This window comes from Bos indicus x Bos taurus, chromosome X (assembly GCF_003369695.1).
Source record: "Bos indicus x Bos taurus breed Angus x Brahman F1 hybrid chromosome X, Bos_hybrid_MaternalHap_v2.0, whole genome shotgun sequence".
Taxonomy (NCBI): domain Eukaryota; kingdom Metazoa; phylum Chordata; class Mammalia; order Artiodactyla; family Bovidae; genus Bos; species Bos indicus x Bos taurus.
The window spans coordinates 35,767,165-35,788,821 of NC_040105.1; the positions used below are offsets into that span (position 1 = coordinate 35,767,165).

Sequence of the window (21,657 nt, forward strand, 5' to 3'; positions counted from 1 at the left end):
AAGAATGCTGGCTGCTGCTGCTGCTAAGTCACTTCAGTCATGTCCGACTCTGTGCGACCCCATAGATGGCAGCCCACCAGGCTCCTCCGTCCCTGGGATTCTCCAGGCAAGAACACTGGAGTGGGTTGCCATTTCCTTCTCCAATGCATGAAAGTGAAAAGTGAAAGTGAAGTCACTCAGTCGTATCCGACTCTTAGCGACCCCATGGACTGCAGCCTACCAGGCTCCTTCATCCATGGGATTTTCCAAGCAAGAGTACTGGAGTGGGGTGCCATTGCCTTCTCCAAAGAATGCTGGAGTGGGTAGCTATTCCCTTCTCCAGGGGATCTTCTCAACCCAGGGATCGAACCCGTGTCTCCTTCATTGCAGGCAGATTCTTTACCATCTGAGCCACCAGAGAAGCCCCAAAATTGGAATAAATGCTTGCAAATAGTTATACCAATTTATGAGCCAGACAGCATCCTATGAGAATATTTCTTTATAAGACTAGGTATTTTAAAAACACGCACATATAATATACTTAATTGATACATGAAAAATAGGTTAAAGGCTTTGGTACATGTGAAGTTTTCTTCCTTTTTTTCTAATAAAGCATCCATTTATACAAATTGCCTGATGGTCCCTGAAAAGAGTTGCTTGCTTGGGAATAGGAGTGAGGGATATTCCTACAAACCTTTTGATGGAAGAGGGGTTGGAGGTAAAGAAGAGTAACAGGGAATAACTGAGGAACTGTAATTCATCAAAGAAATAATTGTTGTATTTGGAAGACAGTTCAGTGTCCCGTGGTGGTTTGATCCTGTTGAGGAAATTGTTAAAATGTTGGTAAATGGATACAGTTTAAAAGTGTAGAAAGCACATAGAGAGTAGGCTGAATGCCAGTGCTATTAACAAGCAGAAGGGAAATTTCAGAATGGCAACCACTGTGATCCAGTTACTACTGCTGTCATAGAATATTCTGTGAGTGAAGAGCCAACTCACCCCACCCTCACTCTCTACTTCTAATTGGCTTGACCCCACATGTCACCATAGTCATAGCTGTTAGCATCTTATGAAATCTTCCCATCACTTTTCAGGCACTTGACTTTGCAAAGCCCGTTATTATTCTCCATGTAATAGGTAGATTTTTGAGCTACAGTGAGCCTAGTTCAGCATTTCAATAAAGTAGCATTTTTTGCCATTTTTATGATAATTCAGAAGATTTTAATTGATTTTAAGAAATATAAATTTCAGTTTTTATTCTCATCATCAAATGACAGTCCTAATGATAGTTTTTCCTTAGTTTTAGAATTTAGATTAATGTTTCATAAAGGATAACAAGTCATTCAGAATTGCCATTATTATTTTTGATATAGGTAAGAAATTTGAGTTTTCTGTCCTGTAAAAGGCAGTAAGGTCTGCTATGTGTGAGAAGAAACGTAAGAGGAACTTTAAATAGTAGAATGTTGTTGAATTAGGAGTGTTTATGACTCCATTAAGCAAAATAGAGCCAGTGATCCATGAATCAGACTCAAAGTTATAGAAATGGAGCTAAGAAAAATTAAATAATCAGATTTAATATGTCTTTATATAGTCATTTTTGTTGATTTTAGCAGCATTTTAGAAATGCTAAAAATTTCAAAACATATTTTCAAATTTCAAAACATTTTCACTCATCAGATGAGGACTCAGCATGCTGGTTTGAAGGACTTTAGAAGAAATTTGGAAACATTAAAGGCAACTCAGGGCATATTGTTAGGTGAGATGAATTAGTAAATATTGCTGGCTACACAAGAGCCCTTGCAGGCTTCATAATTTTGAAAAATATTTGCAAGACATTTTCATGATTGTGCTTCCCAGGGCGGTCCCTTAGATTTGAATTAATGTTACCATTATGATTTGGACAGGCTAAGACTGTAAGGAAGGCAAACTCCATTTTTATTGATATTACTGTTGGAAGGCTTCTACAACATTTTAAGTAGTGGAGATGTAATTGCTTCTGAACAGTTGTTAATCTGTTGTAATATAAATAAAACTGGACTAAAATTTTCATACATATATGAGAATGTTCCTATTTGTACTGGTTAAAGAAGTATGTCAGTGTCTGTGTGTGTTTGTGTGTATCACTGGTCTTGAAAACTTTGTGCATGTTTTTAGTTCTATACTTAATTATATAAATAGTTATTTACAAAAGGCCTATAATTTGGAAAGTCTTGATGAGTATAGTAGTTATAAACAAAGCTGACCTTCAACCAGTTACACTCTGTTAAAATATTTTCACAGATGCTTATCCTCATATGTTGGCAATCCTTAATTGTTTGAACTCCACTGTAATGCAACTTTTGAACTCTAGCCTCCACAGCCTATCCCTTTGGCCCCCAGCCTCTCCAATAATTCAGCAAGATATAAAGGGTTAGCACAAGCCTCAGAATTTGGATCCAGCGTCCTTTCTGATTGATCCTGGCTGGAAAATAGGTTTGTTAATTGTTTCAGATATTACTACTGGATACAAAGATAAATATTGTGTGGCTCGTGCCTCCTGGGATTTCGTATCTGGTGGTAGAAATACATATCCATAAATCATCTAGTACAAGGTACACTTTGATATACCACAAGTTTAAACATGACACTGAAAATGGAAAACATTAACCCTAAAACAGTGGGAGTCTGAGAGGGTTTCTTAAGGGATAATGGTTTTGATCTGGACCTTAAAGCCGGACCTTTGAGCTGGGACTTATCAGCCAATATGGTGAGCAGAGCAGAGGAAACAACCTTATTGAAAACACAGAAAAGATATTTTCTGTAAGTAATGAATAGCAGGGGTATGTATCTGTGGCAGCCAAAGCAGAGTGACATATAGTTAAAAATATTGGCAGACTTTGTTGTATGGAATTTTTGTTTTACATCTTACTGCAGTTGCAGCCATTGAAGATTTCTGAGGGGCGTGAGACAACTGAGTTTTAGAAAGAAAAGTCTAGAGATAATATACAAAACAGATAGGGAGCACAAGACAGGGTGGATAGATCTGAGAGATCATTTAGTGGACTTTAGCAATATTCTGGTTGATCAGTTCTCAATATTAGTTTGTGCCTCTTATACTGAAAGCAGACCCTGAGAGAAGAGTTTAATTGCAAGTAGTTTATTTGAGAGGTGATCACAGAAAGCACACTGGCTGAATGGAGAAGTAAGATGCTAAAGGGAAAAAGTCAGTAAAAGGTAAGATATATATCAAATTACTGCTGAGACCTGGGGAAACTTATTGGTAACTTTCTGAGAGAATTGTCAGGCTGAGGGGTAAGCAAATTGAGGTAAACATCCTCTAACTCCTCTCCATCAATCATTAATGTTTGTTCTTAGGGAAGATTACATGACAGTGAATCCCTACTGGAAAAAAGTCATAGGAAACCATTGGTGTGTATGGAAGCTGTCTGCCGAGGGGATTTTCATGGGGCACTGAGTTATATGTGGTATATACTATACTGGGTGTCATGGCATATTGACTGATAGGTAAGAATTTTGAAAAATAGATGGATTTGGAATTATCACAGCAGCCTGAAGTGAGCTACAATCATGTTTCATATGTACCCAGGTGGAGGTTTTAATTTGAATGCCTCTATCGCCATGGAACAAAAACATAATATTGACCATTTAAATGAAGATTGAAGACAGACCAAACAAGTCCAAGGATAGTCAGTTAAAAAACAGAAGGAAAATTTCAGGAAAAGTGACAGTGGAAAATGATGCTATAGCAGCTTATGTTTCAAGGGAATCAGAGTCTAGGATGGGAGATTAGCGTATACGACATGTATTAGGGACTGTGTTGGCTAGTAAACACTAGTAAACGGAAAGGTAAGAAAGTATAATACTGAGCAGAGGAAAAAGTTGGGTTTCCGGACAGACCAAGTAAAGGCGTTTAGTAAACTCACTGGGGTCTCTGAAGCTGGGATGGTCCTTTGGAATCGTCCCAAGTTTGGAGAAGGGGACTGGGCCTTTACGCTGCTGTGTTGTTTCAGTTCAGTTCAGTTCAGTCGCTCACTCATGTTTGACTATTTGCGACCCCATGATCCGCAGCTCGCCAGGCCTCCCTGTCCATCATCAACAGCCGGAGTCCACCCAAACCCGTGTCCATTGAGTTGGTGATGCCATCCAACCATTTCATCCTCTGTTGTCCCCTTCTCCTCTTGCCCTCAGTCTTTCCCAGCATCAGGGCCTTTTCCAATGAGTCAGCTCTTCACATCAGGTGGCCAAAATATTGGAGTTTCATTTTCAACATCAGTCCTTCCAATGAACACTCAGGACTGGTCTCCCTTAGGATGGACTGGTTGGATCTCCTTGCACTCCAAGGGACTCTCAAGAGTCTTCTCCAACACCACAGTTCAAAAGCATCAATTCTTCGGTGCTCAGCTTTCTTTATAGTCCAACTCTCACATCCATACATGACCACTGGAAAAACCATAGCCTTGACTAGACAAACCTTTGTTGGCAAAGTAATGTCTCTGCTTTTGAATATGCTGTCTAGGTTGGTCATAACTTTCCTTCCAAGGAATAAGTGTCTTTTAATTTCATGGCTACAATCACCATCTGCAGTGATTTTGGAGCCCAGAAAAATAAAGTCAGACAATGTTTCCACTGTTTCCCCATCTATCTATGGGACTAGATGCCATGATCTTAGTTTTCTGAATGTTTAACTTTAAGCCAACTTTTCCACTCTCCTCTTTCACTTTCATCAAGAGGCTCTTTAGTTCCTCTTCACTTTCTGCCATGAGGGTGGTGTCATCTGCATATCTGAGGTTATTGATATTTCTCCCAGCAATCTTGATTCCAGCTTGTGGTTCTTTCAGCCCAGCGTTTCTCATGATGTACCCTGCATAAAGTTAAATAAGCAGGGTGATAATATACAGCCTTGACGTACTCCTTTTCCTATTTGGAACCAGTGTGTCGTTCCATGTCCAGTTCTAACTGTTGCTTCCTGACCTACATACAGGTTTCTCAAGAGGCAGGTCAGGTGGTCTGGTATTCCCATCTCTTGAAGAATTTTCCACAGTTTATTGTGATCCACACAGTCAAAGGCTTTGGGCTACCCTGGTAGCTCAGACGGTAAAGCGTCTGCCTACAATGCGGGAGACCCAGGTTCGATCCTGGGTCAGGAAGATCCCCTGGAGAAGGAAATGGCAACCCACTCCAGTATTCATGCCTGGAAAATCTCATGGACCAAGGAGCCTGGTGGGCTACAATCCATGGGGTCGCAAAGAGTCGGACATGACTGAGCAACTTCACTTCACTTCACTTTAAAGGCTTTGGCATAGTCAATAAAGGAGAAATGTTTTTCTGGAACTCTCTTGCTTTTTTGATGATCCAGCAGATATTGGCAGTTTGATCTCTGGTTCCTCTGCCTTTTCTAAAACCAGCTTGAACACCTGGAAGCTCACGATTCACATATTGCTGAAGCCTGGCTTGGAGAATTTTGAGCATTACTTTACTAGCGTGTGAGATAAGTGCAATTGTGTGGTAGTTTGAGCATTCTTTGGCATTGTCTTTCTTTGGGATTGGAATGAAAACTGACCTTTTCCTGTCCTGTGGCCACTGCTGAGTTTTCCAAATTTTCTAGCATATTGCGTGCAGCACTTTCACAGCATCATCTTTCAGGATTTGGAATAGCTCAACTGGAATTCCATCACCTCCACTAGCTTTGTTCGTAGTGATGCTTCCTAAGCCCCACTTAACATCACATTCCAGAATGTCTGGCTCTAGGTGAGTGGTCACACCATCGTGATCATCTGAGTCGTGAAGATCTTTTTTGTACAGTTCTTCTATGTATTCTTGCCATCTCTTCTTAATATCTTCTGCTTCTTTAAGGTCCATACCATTTCTGTCCTTTATCAAGCCCATCTTTGCATGAAATGTTCCCTTGGTATCTCTAATTGTCTTGAGGAGATCTCTAGTCTTTTGCATTCTATTGTTTTCCTCTATTTCTTTGCATTGATCACTGAGGAAGGCTTTCTTATCTCTCCTTGCTATTCTTTGGAACTCTGCCTTCAAATGGGTATATCTTTCCTTTTCTCCTTTGCTTTTCACTTCCCTTCTTTCACAGCTATTTGTAAGGCCTCCTCAGACAGCCGCCTTGCTTTTTTGCATTTCTTTTTCTTGGGGATGGTCTTGATTCCTGTCATGAATCATGGACAATATCATGAACCTTGTCCATAGTTCATCAGGCACTCTGTGTATCAGATCTAGTCCCTTAAATGTATTCCTCACTTCCACTGTATAATAATCATAAGGAATTTGATTTAGGTCATACCTGAATGGTCTAGGGGTTTTCTCCACTTTCTTCAATTTCAGTCTGAATTTGGCAATAAGGAGTTCATGATCTGAGCCACAGTTAGTTCCCAGACTTGTTTTTGCTGACTGTATAGAGCTTCTCCATCTTTGGCTGCAAAGAATATAATCAATCTGATTTCAATGTTGACCATCTGGTGATATCCATGTGTAGAGTCTTCTCTTGTGTTATTGGAAGAGGGTGTTTGCTATGACTAGTGCATTCTCTTGGCAGAACTCTATTAGCCTTTATCCTGCTTCATTCTGTACTCCAAGGTCAAATTTGCCTGTTACTCCAGGTGTTTCTTGACTTCTTACTTTTGCATTCCAGTCCCCTGTAATGAAAAAGACATCTTTTTGGGGTGTTAGTTCTAGAAGGTCTTGTAGGTCTTCATAGAACTGTTCAACTTCAGCTTCTTCAGCATTACTGGTCAGGGCATAGACTTGGATTACCATGATATTGAATGGTTTGCCTTGGAAACAAACAGAGATCATTCTGTTGTTTTTGCGATTGCATCCAAGTACTGCATTTCGTACTCTTTTGTTGACTATGATGGCTACTCCATTTCTTCTAAGGGATTCCTGCCCATAGTAGTAGATATAATAGTCATCCAAGTTAAATTCATCCATTCCAGTCCATCTTAGTTCACTGATTCCTAGAATGTCGATGTTCACTCTTGTTATCTCCTGTTTGACCACTTGCAATTTGCCTTGATTCATGCTGTGTTGTTTAATCATTGAAAAGTGGACTACATGTGGAAGGAGGTTTGACCTTGGAGGAGGCTTGCTTTTTCCACTTAAGTCAATGTCTGAAGAGGGCTTGACCAGATGGTCATTTACCAGGATCATTCCTAGTAGCAACAGAAATAAGTCCTTCATTCCTGAACATGACTATGGTTGATGCAGCACAGCATTTACCACAGTTGCATTTGATGACGAATGAATATGAAGAGAGAAGGGAGAAAAGAGAGTCAAGTGTACTTGGTGATAGTAAGCAACTCTAAGGAAGGTGATATCATTAACTGTGAGAGAGAAGCCATCAGCAGGATGGATTTCCTAGTTAGGGAGGGAAAGCCCATTTCTATCTTGATTTGAAGGTTATCTTTTTGTGTCAATAAATTTCTGGAAAATGGAAAAATATTGAATCAGCCAACCCTAGATATGAAAACATAGACCCTTAAAGGGAAACAGAAGCACAAAATCAAGCAAACAAAACCACCATGTGTAAAGGCAGAAATGTGTTAGTAACTTAACACGTTAAGATATAATGGCTTAATTCTCTCCTTAACAACCACAAAATGACCTCTCTGGTCATTAGAATGTAAAAAGCTAATATTACTCTCCATTATTACAGTGTTAGTATGTAACAAAACATAGAAATGTAGTAATAGACTGTGGCTCATTTGTAATACTGAAATATGCAACTAAATTTCCACTTGCCTCAGGTAGAAACTTGATTTTTTTGTACAAGATCAATATTTAGATGGAGATGATTAGGCCTTAGTGATTAGCATATACTTTAGTAGCAGTAATCCTTATATTTATTTTCATTGTAATAGCATAATATGATTCACAAATAAGATTTAAAGATGGCTATAAACATGCATGTTCACAATGTATGTGCTCCTAATATAGCACTAAGAAAATGAACTTGTTAGGATTAAGGTTATACAGTTTGATACTTACCATTTTTTCTAAGAGTTCACTCCATTTTCTCTTTAATAATCTACATATAGCACATATGTCTCTGGCATAACTTTTCTGAGTTTATTATGAGGATGTCACACTAGTCAGCTCAGTGGACTCCAGCTTGTGAATATCAGGGTCATAATATAACTTTAGAAAGCAGATATTAATAACAGAGAGGTCACTATCTAAATTTGTAGGGATGCCTCTAGGGTACCCTTTCTGTGAAGAGAAATGAAGAGTTATAAAGCTAAATAATTAATTTGGGGCTTGTGAAATCTGGGCCCCAAACCATGCAAGCATGAGCTCTTTGGCAATTTGGTTTTCGCATTCCCAGTTATCACCCCAAAAGACAAGACTCCAGGCTTCCACAGAGTAGTCCATATTCCAGAACAGATAGCATCTTCAGTGATGACTCAGTGCAGTGGATTGCTGCTTTAAAATTTTAAATTTTGTTCTTAGCTTGTATGTGTATTTAACTTAAAAATTTCATTTGAGAGGGTATTCTCTGAACATCTCTTCCAACATATTATAGAAATGGTGATCCCTGTTTATCTTTAAGCAGCTTTTATCTTGTTAACTTGTGCAGTTGATTTATTTAATGTAAGTATAAGACTTCACAGTGATCACTTATGAATGCCTACTTGTGAGCAACATGCTTTCATCTCCAGGGAAGAAGTCTTTAGAAATCATTACAATTGTTAATGACATTTGGTGGTGGTAGTTTAGTCGCTAAGGCATGTCTGACTCTTGTGACCCCATGCACTGTAGCCTGCCAGGCTCCTCTGTCCCTGGGATTTCCCAGACAAGAATACTAGTGTGGGTTGCCATTTCCTTCTCTAAGGGATCTTCCCAACCCAAGAATAGAACCTGTGTCTCCTGCCTTGCAGTCGGATTCTTTACCCACTGAGCCACCAGGGAAAACCATTTGTTTGTGACTAAAAAAGAAAAGGGTGAGATGAGGGAAAAATTTGGATATTGAATATCTTGTCTTTGTCTACAGAGTTGTAGAAGTTCACCAGGGTTATTTATTGAACTATGAGTCATTTAAATTTATGAACAAATATTAGGCTGAAATAATTAGGTATGTGAATCATGGCATGGTGGCCTAAAATGATCTCTAAACATTGAACAAGAAGATTTTTACACCTAAAACTAATTTAATGTTATGTGTAGATTTTATCTCAATTAAAAATATATATTAAAGACGTTTCATAAACCATTCACTTACAGTGTCAAGTATTTAATTGTTTAGCATACTACATGGACACAGTTCAATAGTATTCATTTTTTATTCCACAGTAGAAAAATAAATGCTGAGAATCCACATTTTAAGATGGTTTCCAGTCATGTTAGTAAATTTAGTCTCTACCCTGAGCATTTGAGATAAAGTAGTCTTAGTCTCTCTTATTTCCGTGACCCTTGACAGGCTGATAGCTCCAGAAAGTAGGTAATGATGGTAATTTTGAGGTAACCCACAATCACCCTGTATTTTTTTCAATGGCAGCTGAAGGTGCTTTTTCACTTGCTGAAAAGTGATTGTATTTATTCGGTTCAACACATCTGTGAATTATAACTAAGATTTATTTCTGCAAATTCGCAATTTGAAAGTTCTTATGCTGGAATGAGATCTATTATGACATTGGCACAAGAAAGCCTCCTCCAAACGATTGCAAAGAGGTTTTAGTCAGCTTTGCTAAAGACTTTTAAAAATTTCTGTTCAGTGAACTTCTGCTTAATGTCAAAACAAAGTGTTTAATGTGTGCATAACAAAGTTCTTATGTTAGGCCTATGTTTAAACAAGATAGGATTAGTTTTTATAGCTGGCGCCCCACTACTCTCTGATATAATACACTATCTAGAGAGAGATGTATTACCAGTTTGAAATACAAATTCAGTTCAAAATTTGATTTCTAATATTGTGTGTGATGAGAAGCCTGCTTGTCATGTGTATATTCAGAATGTGATTCCGAGCAAGAGCAGTGCTATTTAAATTTGCATTTTTTATTTAAAGTCTGGGTAGTGTATTCTTGCTAACTGCCACATTGCAATGGCATAATTGCACATCTTTTACTTTGCTATCTCTTATCTTACTGTTACTGGGTTGCAAAGGAACATGTTCAAAAGGTGCATGTGACTTCAATCTCCAATTACATCGTTCTCTGGTTGGGCAGCCTTGGCGGTATACTTAGCGTCTCTGATTATCAGATTTTTTTTACGTGTAAAATATAGATAATACTTAAACTTTCAGGGTAGTTATGGGCATAAAATGGAGATATATGAAAAGTGCTCATCTGGTAGGTCTTAAACTAATATTTAGCACCCTTACTTAATATGCTAACTCCATTTTTGAAAATTCTCTAACATGATATGGATATATGGGAGGATTTAGGACTTCTTTTGTTTCCACTCTCTCCTAGTTGATCTCATTGAAAATGCCAGAGGTGGTTCTATCAAAAGCTTGGCTGAAATAGAATTTGGATCTTGCTGGCTTATTCCCACCAGTGTTGTAGACTGTATACGGTTAATAGGAGCATAAAAACCAGTTAGATGCCACTGGTATTTCAAAATAAATGCTGGCTGCTGTAAATGCCATAAAGCATTTTCATGCTGTTTTAGGTGAAGGAAATGGTTTGCAAAAACAGGGCCTTGAGGCAGTGCAGAGAGAATGAATTGAGTTTGTTTGGATCCTCTCATGGTCCTCTGGGCTCTCCTCTTAGTTTTCCCTCTCTCTGCTTTCCCAGACAGCCTCTGCTCTGATAGTTGATAAAAGCTCTACCTGCCTGAGTAGGATTAACCTGGGTGAGGCTTGTGAACACTAGATATGTCTTCCTGCTCCAACCCCAAAGTCAAAATCAGCATTAACTCTAGTCTCAAGGTCTACTCATATAATTGGCTCGAGATAAATTCATACATGTTAATAGATCAAAGAAGGAGGCAAATCTTGCATTTTCTGCCTTTGCGCAGGATGTTCTGTCCTCTGAGTGCCAGGCTAACACTGGCCTGCAGACCAACACCTGACATGTAGCAGCAGGTATCGGGTTAGTATCAAAGGGAAGAAGTAACACAGTTCAAAAATTATTTCTAAAATATTTTTTAAATTGCTTAGTAGTACAATAAGAGAAGTGCAGTAAAATATGAGTACAAGGAAGATTTACAAACTTGGAGAAAAGCATACATTCAGAAACTGCATCTATTCTGTCAAACTAAGATACTCCTGAGATTCCAGTGTTTGCCTTGGAACCCACATTTAATTGGTACAACATTCACTCATAATCGATGATCAGGTATCAGAGACATAGTTCTCCCTGGGAATGCAAGGCAGGCTGTAGATGCTTTCTTGAATATAAGTTCAGGTTGCTCTTGGAAGAAGGCTCTAGTGGCTACTGAATCTACCCTATGATGTTCTGGTTAAAAAGTTCATATTTCAATTCTGAACTACTGATATATATAAAATACACCTATATATAATATATATGCATATACATATATACATATATATCATTGTTATTAAGAAGATAAAACTTTCTCCCTCTTATCCTTTCTCCTTGTGTGTATATGTTATGTGTGTGTGTGTCCTGCTTTACTAGTCAAAAGAATTTGTGTATTTTGTAAGGAGTTATTTACAGTAAAATGAAAATATGATTTAGCAAGTCATGGGCTTTTCTCATGTAAAATTTTTACTGAAGAGTCTCAGAGAGGGGAGTTTATTGTAAAAAATTTATTCATACATTTATATGAAATTTTTCAAATTCAAAGCATCCTTCAAAGAGGCTTTCTAGTATATAAGAAATTAAACATAACCTGTTGAAATTAAGAGGGTTAAAGTTTCAGAAATTCCGAAACTTTAAAACCATTTTTTGTCTTTTAATTTTTGCTCTCTCTTTTATTGAAGTATACTTGATACACACACACACACACATATTATTTTTTAATAATATTTTCCATTATGGTTTATCACAGAATATTGACTGTAGTTCCCTGTGCTATGCAATAAAACCTTGTTTATCCATTCCATATATAAGAGCTTATATCTGCTAACCACAAACTCCCATTCTATTCTTCCCCCACCCCCCTCCCCACCGGCAACCATGAGTCTGTTCTCTATGTATATGAGTTTGTTACTGTTTCATAGATAGGTTCATTTTGCCATACTTTGGATTCCGCATATAAGTGATATGATATGGTATTAGTCTTTCTCTTTCTGACTTACTGCACTTAATATGATAGTCTCTAGTTCTGTCCATGTTGCTGCAAATGGCATTGTTCTGTTCTTTTTATGACTGAGTAGTATTCCATTGTGTGTGTGTGTGTATATATATATATATATATATATATATATATATATACACTATGACTTTTTTTATCCATTCATCTGTCAGTGGACTTTTAGGTTGTTTTCATGTTTTGGCTATTGTGAATAGTGCTGCAACAAATATTGGGGTGCATGTATCTTATTGAATTATAGTTTTATCTGTATATATGCCCAGGAGTGGGATGGCTGGATCATATGACAACTCTATTTTTAGTTATTTGAGGCACCTCCATACTGTTTTTCATAGTGACTGTACCAACTTTTGTTCCCACCAACGGAGTAAGAGGGTTCCCTTTTCTCCACACCCTCTCCAGCATTTATTATTTGTAGACTTTTTAATGGTGGCCACTCTAATTGGTGTGAGGTGGTACCTCACTGTAGTTTTGATTTATATTTCTCTAATAATTAGTGATGTTGAACATTTTTTTTCATGTGCCTGTTGGCTATCTGTATTTAAATATTTTTTTTCTTAATATGAAACTACTTCAAAAAGTTTTGCAAATCATGTTGAACACTTGCCTATTGACATTCTGCAGTTTTATAAAATGTGACTGCTCTCATTTTGCCCTGTGGATGGGGCCTAAGGATGTTTTTTAATGCCATAATTCATTTTTAACTCATACAGGAATTGATCATAGAAATAAAGTGAAAATAAAATAAAAAATAAATGAGGACTTTTCATGGAGGCTTAAGAAGCCACCTTCACAATGCAGATCAGATCAGATCAGATCAGTCGCTCAGTCGTATCCGACTCTTTGTGACACCATGAATCGCAGCACACCAGGCCTCCCTGTCCATCACCAACTCCCGGAGTTCACTCAGACTCACATCCATCGAGTCAGTGATGCCATCCAGCCATCTCATCCTCTGTCGTCCCCTTCTCCTCCTGCCCCCAATCCCTCCCAGCATCAGAGTCTTTTCCAATGAGTCAACTCTGCGCATGAGGTGGCCAAAGTACTGGAGTTTCAACTTTAGCATAATTCCTTCCAAAGAAATCCCAGGGCTGATGTCCTTCAGAATGGACTGGTTGGATCTCCTTGCAGTCCAAGGGACTTTCAAGACTCTTCTCCAACACCACAGTTCAAAAGCATCAATTCTTCGGCACTCAGCTTTCTTCACAGTCCAACTCACATCCATACATGACCACAGGAAAAACCATAGCCTTGACTGGACAAACCTTTGTTGGCAAAGTAATGTCTCTGCTTTTGAATATGCTATCTAGGTTGGTCATAACTTTCCTTCCAAGGAGTAAGCGACTTTTAATTTCATGGCTGCAGTCACCATCTGCAGTGATTTTGGAGCCCAGGAAAATAAAGTCTGACACTGTTTCCACTGTTTCCCCATCTATTTCCCATGAAGTGATGGGGCCGGATGCCATGATCTTCGTTTTCTGAATGTTGAGCTTTAAGCCAACTTTTTCATTCTCCACTTTCACTTTCATCAGGAGGCTCTTTAGTTCCTCTTCACTTCCTGCCATAAGGGTGGTGTCATCTGCATATCTGAGGTTATTGATATTTCTCCCGGCAATCTTGATTCCAGCTTGTGCTTCTTCCAGTCCAGCGTTTCTCATGATGTACTCTGCATATAAGTTAAATAAGCAGGGTGACAATATACAGCCTTGACGAACTCCCTTTTCCTATTTGGAACCAGTCTGTTGTTCCATGTCCAGTTCTAACTGTTGCTTCCTGACCTGCATACAAATTTCAAAAGAGGCAGATCAGGTGGTCTGGTATTCCCATCTCTTTCAGAATTTTCCACAGTTTATTGTGATCCACACAGTCAAAGGCTTTGGCATAGTCAATAAAGCAGAAATAGATGCTTTTCTGGAACTCTCTTGCTTTTTCCATGATCCAGCAGATGTTGACAATGTGATCTCTGGTTCCTCTGCCTTTTCTAAAACCAGCTTGAACACCCGGAAGTTCACGGTTCACATATTGCTGAAGCCTGGCTTGGAGAATTTTGAGCATTACTTTACTAGCATGAGAGATGAGTGCAATTGTGCGGTAGTTTGAGCATTCTTTGGCATTGCCTTTCTTTGGGATTGGAATGAAAACTGACCTTTTCCAGTCCTGTGGCCACTGCTGAGTTTTCCAAATTTGCTGGCATATTGAGTGCAGCACTTTTACAGCATCATCTTTCAAGATTTGGAATAGCTCAACTGGAATTCCATCACCTCCACTAGCTTTGCTCGTAGTGATGCTTTCTAAGGCCCACTTAACTTCACATTCCAGGATGTCTGGCTCTAGGTGCCTGACCACACCATCGTGATTATCTGAGTTGTGAAGATTTTTTGGACAGTTTTTCTGTGTATTCTTGCCATCTCTTCTTAATATCTTCTGCTTCTGTTAGGTCCATATCATTTCTGTCCTTTATTGAGCCCATCTTTGCATGAAATGTTCCTTTGGTATCTCTGATTTTCTTGAAGAGATCTCTAGTCTTTCCCATTCTGTTGTTTTCCTCTATTTCTTTGCATTGATCATAATGCAGTGAATCTAAACAAATGAGCAAACATTTATATTTGATATCAGAGAAATATACATGACTTTATGGAACAAGAGGAGATGTACATAGAGATTTTAGTTAGATAGACAGACAGATATATAAAAGTCTTCTTGCTATTTAAATAGGATGCCTTCATTAATTATCCTGTATTAATTACCTTGCACATGACATTGCCTAGTGCTAGAAAGATACTCATTGGGGCTGTGAATTTAACACATCCTGCTTATACAATACTTCCAATTTGGGGTGACAGTTCTCAGTTTCTTTCAATATCCTGCTTAGAAGTGGTGTGTATAATATCTGAAACACACAGTGTATTTTTAACATCTTTGTTGTAGAATAATTGATATACAATAAGTTGTACATATTCAAAATACAATTTGAGAAGACTTAACGTATGTGTATGGGCTGCTCTGGTGGCTCAAATGGTAAAGAATCTGCCTGCAATGTGGGAGACCTGGGTTTGATCCCTGGGTTGGGAAGATCCCCTGGAGGAGGTCATGGCAACCCATTCCAGTATTCTTGCCTGGAGAATCCCCATGGACAGAGGAGCCTGGTGGGCTACAGTCCATGGGGTCACAAAGAGTTGGACACAACTGAGTGACTAAGCACAGCACAGCAACATATATATATATATACCCATGAATCCATTGATTCAATTCAAAAAATGAATATATTTCACCCCTTAAAGTTTCCTTGTATCCATTTTTAATCTTTTTGCCTCTGCTCTCCTTCTGCCCAATGCCACCCTTGCCCTGGACAACCATTTATCTGTTTTCTATCAATTTATATGCATCTTACAGCACTGTTTGTGTGTGTGTGTGTGTGTGTGTGTATAAAATCACACATTATGCACCCTTTTTGATGTTTTTTTTTTTTGTGCATCATAATTATTTTGAGATCCATCCGTACAGTGTATGTTTCAGTAGTTTATTCCTTTTATTGCTGAGTAATAGTCCCTAGAATGGATATATCATAGTTTGTTCATCTGTTTACCTATGGATGGACATTTGGGTTTTGGCATGTTGGACTGTGAAGAAGGCTGAGCGCCGAAAAATTGATGCTTTTGAACTGTGGTGTTAGAGAAGACTCTTGAGAGTCCCTTGGACTGCAAGGAGATCCAATCGGTCCATTCTGAAGGAGATCAGCCCTGGGATTTCTTTGGAAGGAATGATGCTAAAGCTGAAACTCCAGTACTTTGGCCACCTCATGTGAAGAGTTGACTCATTGCAAAAGACTCTGACGCTGGGAGGGATTGGGGGCAGGAGGAGAAGGGGACGATAGAGGATGAGATGGCTGGATGGCATCACTGACTCGATGGACGTGAGTCTGAGTGAACTCTGGGTGTTGGTGATGGATAGGGAGGCCTGGTGTGCTGCGATTCATGGGGTTGCAAAGACACGACTGAGTGACTGAACTGAACTGAACTGAAGTTGTGCTAATTACATGAAAAGCTAATATGAGAATTCATGTATATGTCTTTCTATGGGCATATACTTTCATTCCTCTTGGGTAAATCACTTATGTATAGAATGACTGGATAACACAGTTATTGAATTTATAACATTTAAAGAAACTGCTAGACAGTTTTTCAAAAAGATTGTTTCTTTTTCCATTCCCACCAGCAGTGTATAAATGTTCCACTTTGTCTACATACTAAAATAGGGATAGTGATTTCAATATTTTCCATTTTAACTTGTGTGTAATCAGTGTGGTTTTAATCTGTATTTCCATAATGAATAATAAATAATTTTGAGCATATCTTCTTATGCTTGTTTTGTCTTCCATGTCAAAAGTGAAAACAAAAGCAAAAGTGTTAGTCACTCAGTCATGTCCAACTCTTTGTGACACCATGGATTGTAGCCTGCCAGGCTCCTCTGTCTGTGGCATTTTCCAGGCAAGAATACTGGACTGGATTGCCATTCCCTTCTCCAGGTTTTCTTCCTGACCCAGGGATTCAACCCAGATCTCCCGCACTGCAGGCAAATTCTTTACCATCTGAGCCACCTTGTTATCCATATGCCTTCTTCATTGAAATGCTTTTTCAAGTCTTTTGTTCATGCCCCCATTGAATTGTCTGTTTTCTTATTGTTGAATCTTTAGACTTTTTAAAAGTATATTCTAGATATATTCCCTTTATTATATACATGCTTTACAAATTATCTCCCAATATGTAGTTTTCCTCTTAATTTGATTAACAGTATCTATAGAATAGCAAAAGTTTTTATTTTACCCAGCTTTATTGTGGTTTAATTGACAAATTAAATTTGTATGCTCTTATGATGCAAAATGTGACTATTTGATATACATATATTGTATGAAGTGATTATAGAAGTTTTTAATTTTAATGAAATATAATTTATCAGTTTATTTTTTTCTTTTACATTCAGGAAGAACCATGTGGTTTTAATTGCAATCTAGACTATCACTGCTTGCTTCAGTAATGAAATCATAGGTTCTTGCTAAAGTTAAAATATAATCCACCATTCTCTACAACAGAAATCTGAATCCTGTAGATTTTGATAATCCTTTATAATCCTTTCCTGTTTTCTTTAGTTTCTTAATGTATTCGTGTCAGAATGTATTATAGAAAGAGCAAACAGTTTAATTCCATGCACAAAGAAGTGAAGCCTGTAAGACTACCACCAGGAGCTTAACTGTCATAGGTTTAAATTAAGAGTTTAGAAAGAGTGGGAGACAAGTTCTTATGCAGTGCGGCTGCAGCCCTCAGTTTCTTTATCTCTGTTCTTTATCAGCCACATGATTTTGTTTTTCCACCTTGCCTCTTGGTTCCCTAAGGAGAAATAAAACAAAAGAAAGTCAATCAGAAATAAGGATAAAACAAAGAAAGGAAAATATGACAGAGAAGGAGGAAGAGGGCGAGAATTCCTTAGACTTTCATCTTTAGTCTCATTATTCAAAATTTAAAGGGTAGTATGATGTTAGAGACCCACTCCAGTATTCTTGCCTGGGAAATCCCATGGACAGAGGAGCCTGGTGGGCTACAGTCCATGAGGTTGCATGAGTTGGATACAACATAGCAACTAAATAACAGTGATATTTGAGAAACAGCAATTCAGATTAATTTGATCATGTGTAATATAATGTGCATAGAACAAATACTTACAGAAAAAACTTCTTGACAGTTAATGTGCCTCCAAGAAATTCTCAAGTGGATAAAATTCTAGCTATACAGTGATTTTTCCAAAGCAGTTCTCCTCATTAGCGAGAGGGAGTGGTGAAGGTCCATTGAAAGGAGCAGGAAGGATGTGAGGGAACCAAGTGCAAAGAGTCAAAAACCTTGCCAAGTTAACTGTTGCCATGGAATCTTCCTTTTGCAGGTTTTGTAAGGGATGATATATTTTAGGTGATCAGTGAGCAGTATCTGAGAGTTATCATGTTAGGTCAAAATAAGTATTTTCAAGGTATGTGAGTGATTTTTCTGTTTTTCTGATCAAATGCCCATTTATTCCGTGATATTTACACATGGTTTAATGTGCCATTTCCCATATTCTATGTCAGGTAAATATATGTGCCTTTGTCACTTACTAACTGTATGACCTGGAGTAAGTTACCCAATCTTCTCTATACCCTCAGTTGCTCAGCTTTAAAATAAATTCAGTGAGTAATTAACTCATATTTATGAAAGTGGTTAAATAGGTAATGAATGTGAAGCATTTTGTATTTGCCTAATGCAGAATAATCATTCAGTAAATATTTTTTCATTATTTTCAAAAGAAATTAATGTGAAATTATATTACTCAGTCTATAAATTTGAGTTTGATATTTACATTTTACAAGAGAGTATGAAATTAGAGAAAAATAATTCCTAATTTTTAAAAATGACTTATATACTAGGGGATTTGTTTTATTTACTATTCAAACATTTAGACTGTTTACAAAGGAAAAATAATCCATTTCTCAAAATACAAGTTTGTGCTATTAAAAAACATAATAGCTATAATTATGATTCCTATTAGAATTTTTGTAACACTCATTCAAACTGAAAATCTGTGTTAAATGAATGATGTTGTATTTTAGAGAGTTGCTTTTGTTCACTACTATTATTTCTGTTACACCTATAGTTTTACCAAAGTAATCTAATAATTTTCCTATCACTCTGATAAACTCAAGCACTTATAATCAAGGTTTTATTTTTGTTCCATTTTGAACTAGTTGGCTTTGGCCAGAAAAGAGGAATACAGGGAACAAATTAATCACATGTACATACATATTGTGGCAAAATATCATCATCGTTTGAAATACATATTCTTCTCATAATTATTTACTGCATTTTGTTTGAAGGTTCATTACTACCAGTCATGTTGCTGAGTCTACAGTTATTCTTCATAATAAAAGTTTATAAGAAGTTGACCACATATCTCTTCTACCATAGTTAATTAATAACTGAAAATAAAATGCCATTTAAAAATGTGATTGTTAAGAAGTAAAACTTATATTGCCAATGAAAAAGTTGTTCACTTTTTAAATCAGTGGTATAATTCCAATATACATTTTTAAAATGTTATTTCAATTAAAACATAAGCTACTAAATAGACCTTTAATTTCTCTTACAGTTCTCTTCATCCATTTCTGTGTTTTTAGATGAATATGTAATTTCTCATTTTGGTATATAACATATGGTTTTACACTCATATAGGACTTTTGAACTGTTTTTCAAACAGTTGTCAAATTTCTATCTGCTATAGGGTAATAAAAATACAATAATGTTTAAATGGGTATGTTGGAGGAATAAAAATGTGTCAAGTATATAAGTAACTGAAATGAGAAAGAATAGAGGAAGTGTACTTTTAATTCTTGAAATTATTTCATAGTATTTGAAGTAGTGATTAGGTTCCTTTATTATTTAATACACATATTAACATATGTAAGTTTATCCAAATAATGGTTTTATCTAACTGAATTAGTTTTCTTTTCTAATTGTTCATTGCTGGTGTACATAAATTTACCCTTTATTCATTCATTCCTGAAATGAATCTCATTTGATTCTGGTATATAATTATTTTGATATGCTGCTGATTTTCTAGTATTTTATTGAAATTTTTTGAATCAATGTTTATTGGGATATTAGATTTTAGTTTTCTTGTACTGTCTTTGTCTAGTTTTTGTATCATGGCAATGCTGGCCTCCTAGAATGAGTTAGAAATTTTTCCCTCCTCCTCAGTATTTTGGAAATGTTAATTCTTTAAATGTTTGGTAGAATTAAACAGTGAAGCCATCTTGTGCTGGGCTTTCTCTGCAGGGAGATTTTGATTACTGATTTAATTTTCTTCCTAATTTTGTGTCTATTCAAGTTTTCTATTATTCATATGTCAGGGAGTGTTTTAGGAAATTGTCCATTTCATTTAAGTTTATCCAATTTTTGGCACATAATTGTTTATAATATTCTCATATATATGCATATATAATGCTTTTTATTTTGGTAAAAATAATAGTAATATCCTACTTTACTACCAATTTTATTCATTTGAGTCTTCTCTTTTTTTCCGAGTCCATCTAGCTAATGATCTACCACTTCTGTTGATTTTTTCAAAGAACAGACTTTTTGGGTTTTTTTTTGTTTGTTTCCTTTATTTTTCTGTTCTGTGCCAGAGTCCAGCTCCAGCAGGCAGGGACTCAGCCTGAAGGGGTGAGCGGTGTCAGCAGACGATGATGTAGCCTCTGACTCATAGTACGGAACTACATGTTTATTTCAAGCTTCAGGTTCTCTTTTATACTTTGACAAAAGCATTAGGTCAGAGGTTTGACATTTTCGGTTTGCCCCACCCAGATTTACTGTCTCCAGAAATCATTGTTGTCCTTCAAACAGAGTTCCTGCTTCAGCGATTTTCTCAGAATCAGCTTTACTATCTATTATCTACTTTCTCTTATGTGTCCTATACTTAACTTGTGATTACATTGTAACTCATGCCACATTCCTCAGTTTATTTATCTTTCTAAATCTGTTTGCCCCTAGCATCTTAATTTCACTACCTCCTAAAAAGGCTTCTAGATATTCTTAATTATTCCTAAACCCTAAACTCAGCAAACTTCTTTTGCCATACATATTTCCCTCACAAACAGGTCTCAGATAACAGTCCTTCCCATGGCCTCAAGCTGCAGCCTATGTGCTCATCCTGGGACATTCTTTGTAAAGATCCTTGAACAAATGTCAGTGGGTACTTTATAGATTATCTTCTGGGCACAACTGCAGAAGGCTTTGTGCTTTCTCATGTTCTCTCAAGAACAATAAGCACCTTAACATTCTTTCCAGCCAACTCAACTGAAGAAAGGAAAGAACAAGTTAGCAAATCAAAACCACTATGAGGTACCATTTCATGCCAGTCAGAATGGCTGCGATCCAAAAGTCTACAAGCAATAAATGCTGGAGAGGGTGTGGAGAAAAGGGAACCCTCTTACACTGTTGGTGGGAATGCAAACTAGTACAGCCACTGTGGAGAACAGTGTGGAGATTCCTTAAAAAACCGGAAATAGAACTGCCTTATGATCCAGCAATCCCACTGCTGGGCATACACACTGAGGAAACCAGAAGGGAAAGAGACACGTGTACCCCAATGTTCATCGCAGCACTGTTTATAATAGCCAGGACATGGAAGCAACCTAGATGTCCATCAGCAGATGAATGGATAAGAAAGTGGTGGTACATATACACAATGGAGTATTACTCAGCCATTAAAAAGAATACATTTGAATCAGTTCTAATGAGGTGGATGAAACTGGAGCCTATTATACAGAGTGAAGTAAGCCAGAAGGAAAAACACCAGTACAGTATACTAACGCATATATATGGAATTTAGAAAGATGGTAGCAATAACCCTGTGTACGAGACAGCAAAAGAGATA

At 37.3% G+C, this 21,657-nt stretch overlaps 1 protein-coding gene across 2 annotated transcripts in view; it reads left to right on the forward strand.

Moving 5' to 3' along the window:
• The window catches only part of CFAP47 (cilia and flagella associated protein 47), a 504,014-nt gene that overhangs the window by 331,041 nt on the left and 151,316 nt on the right, over positions 1–21,657 (forward strand). The gene's annotated exons all lie outside the window — the stretch shown is intronic.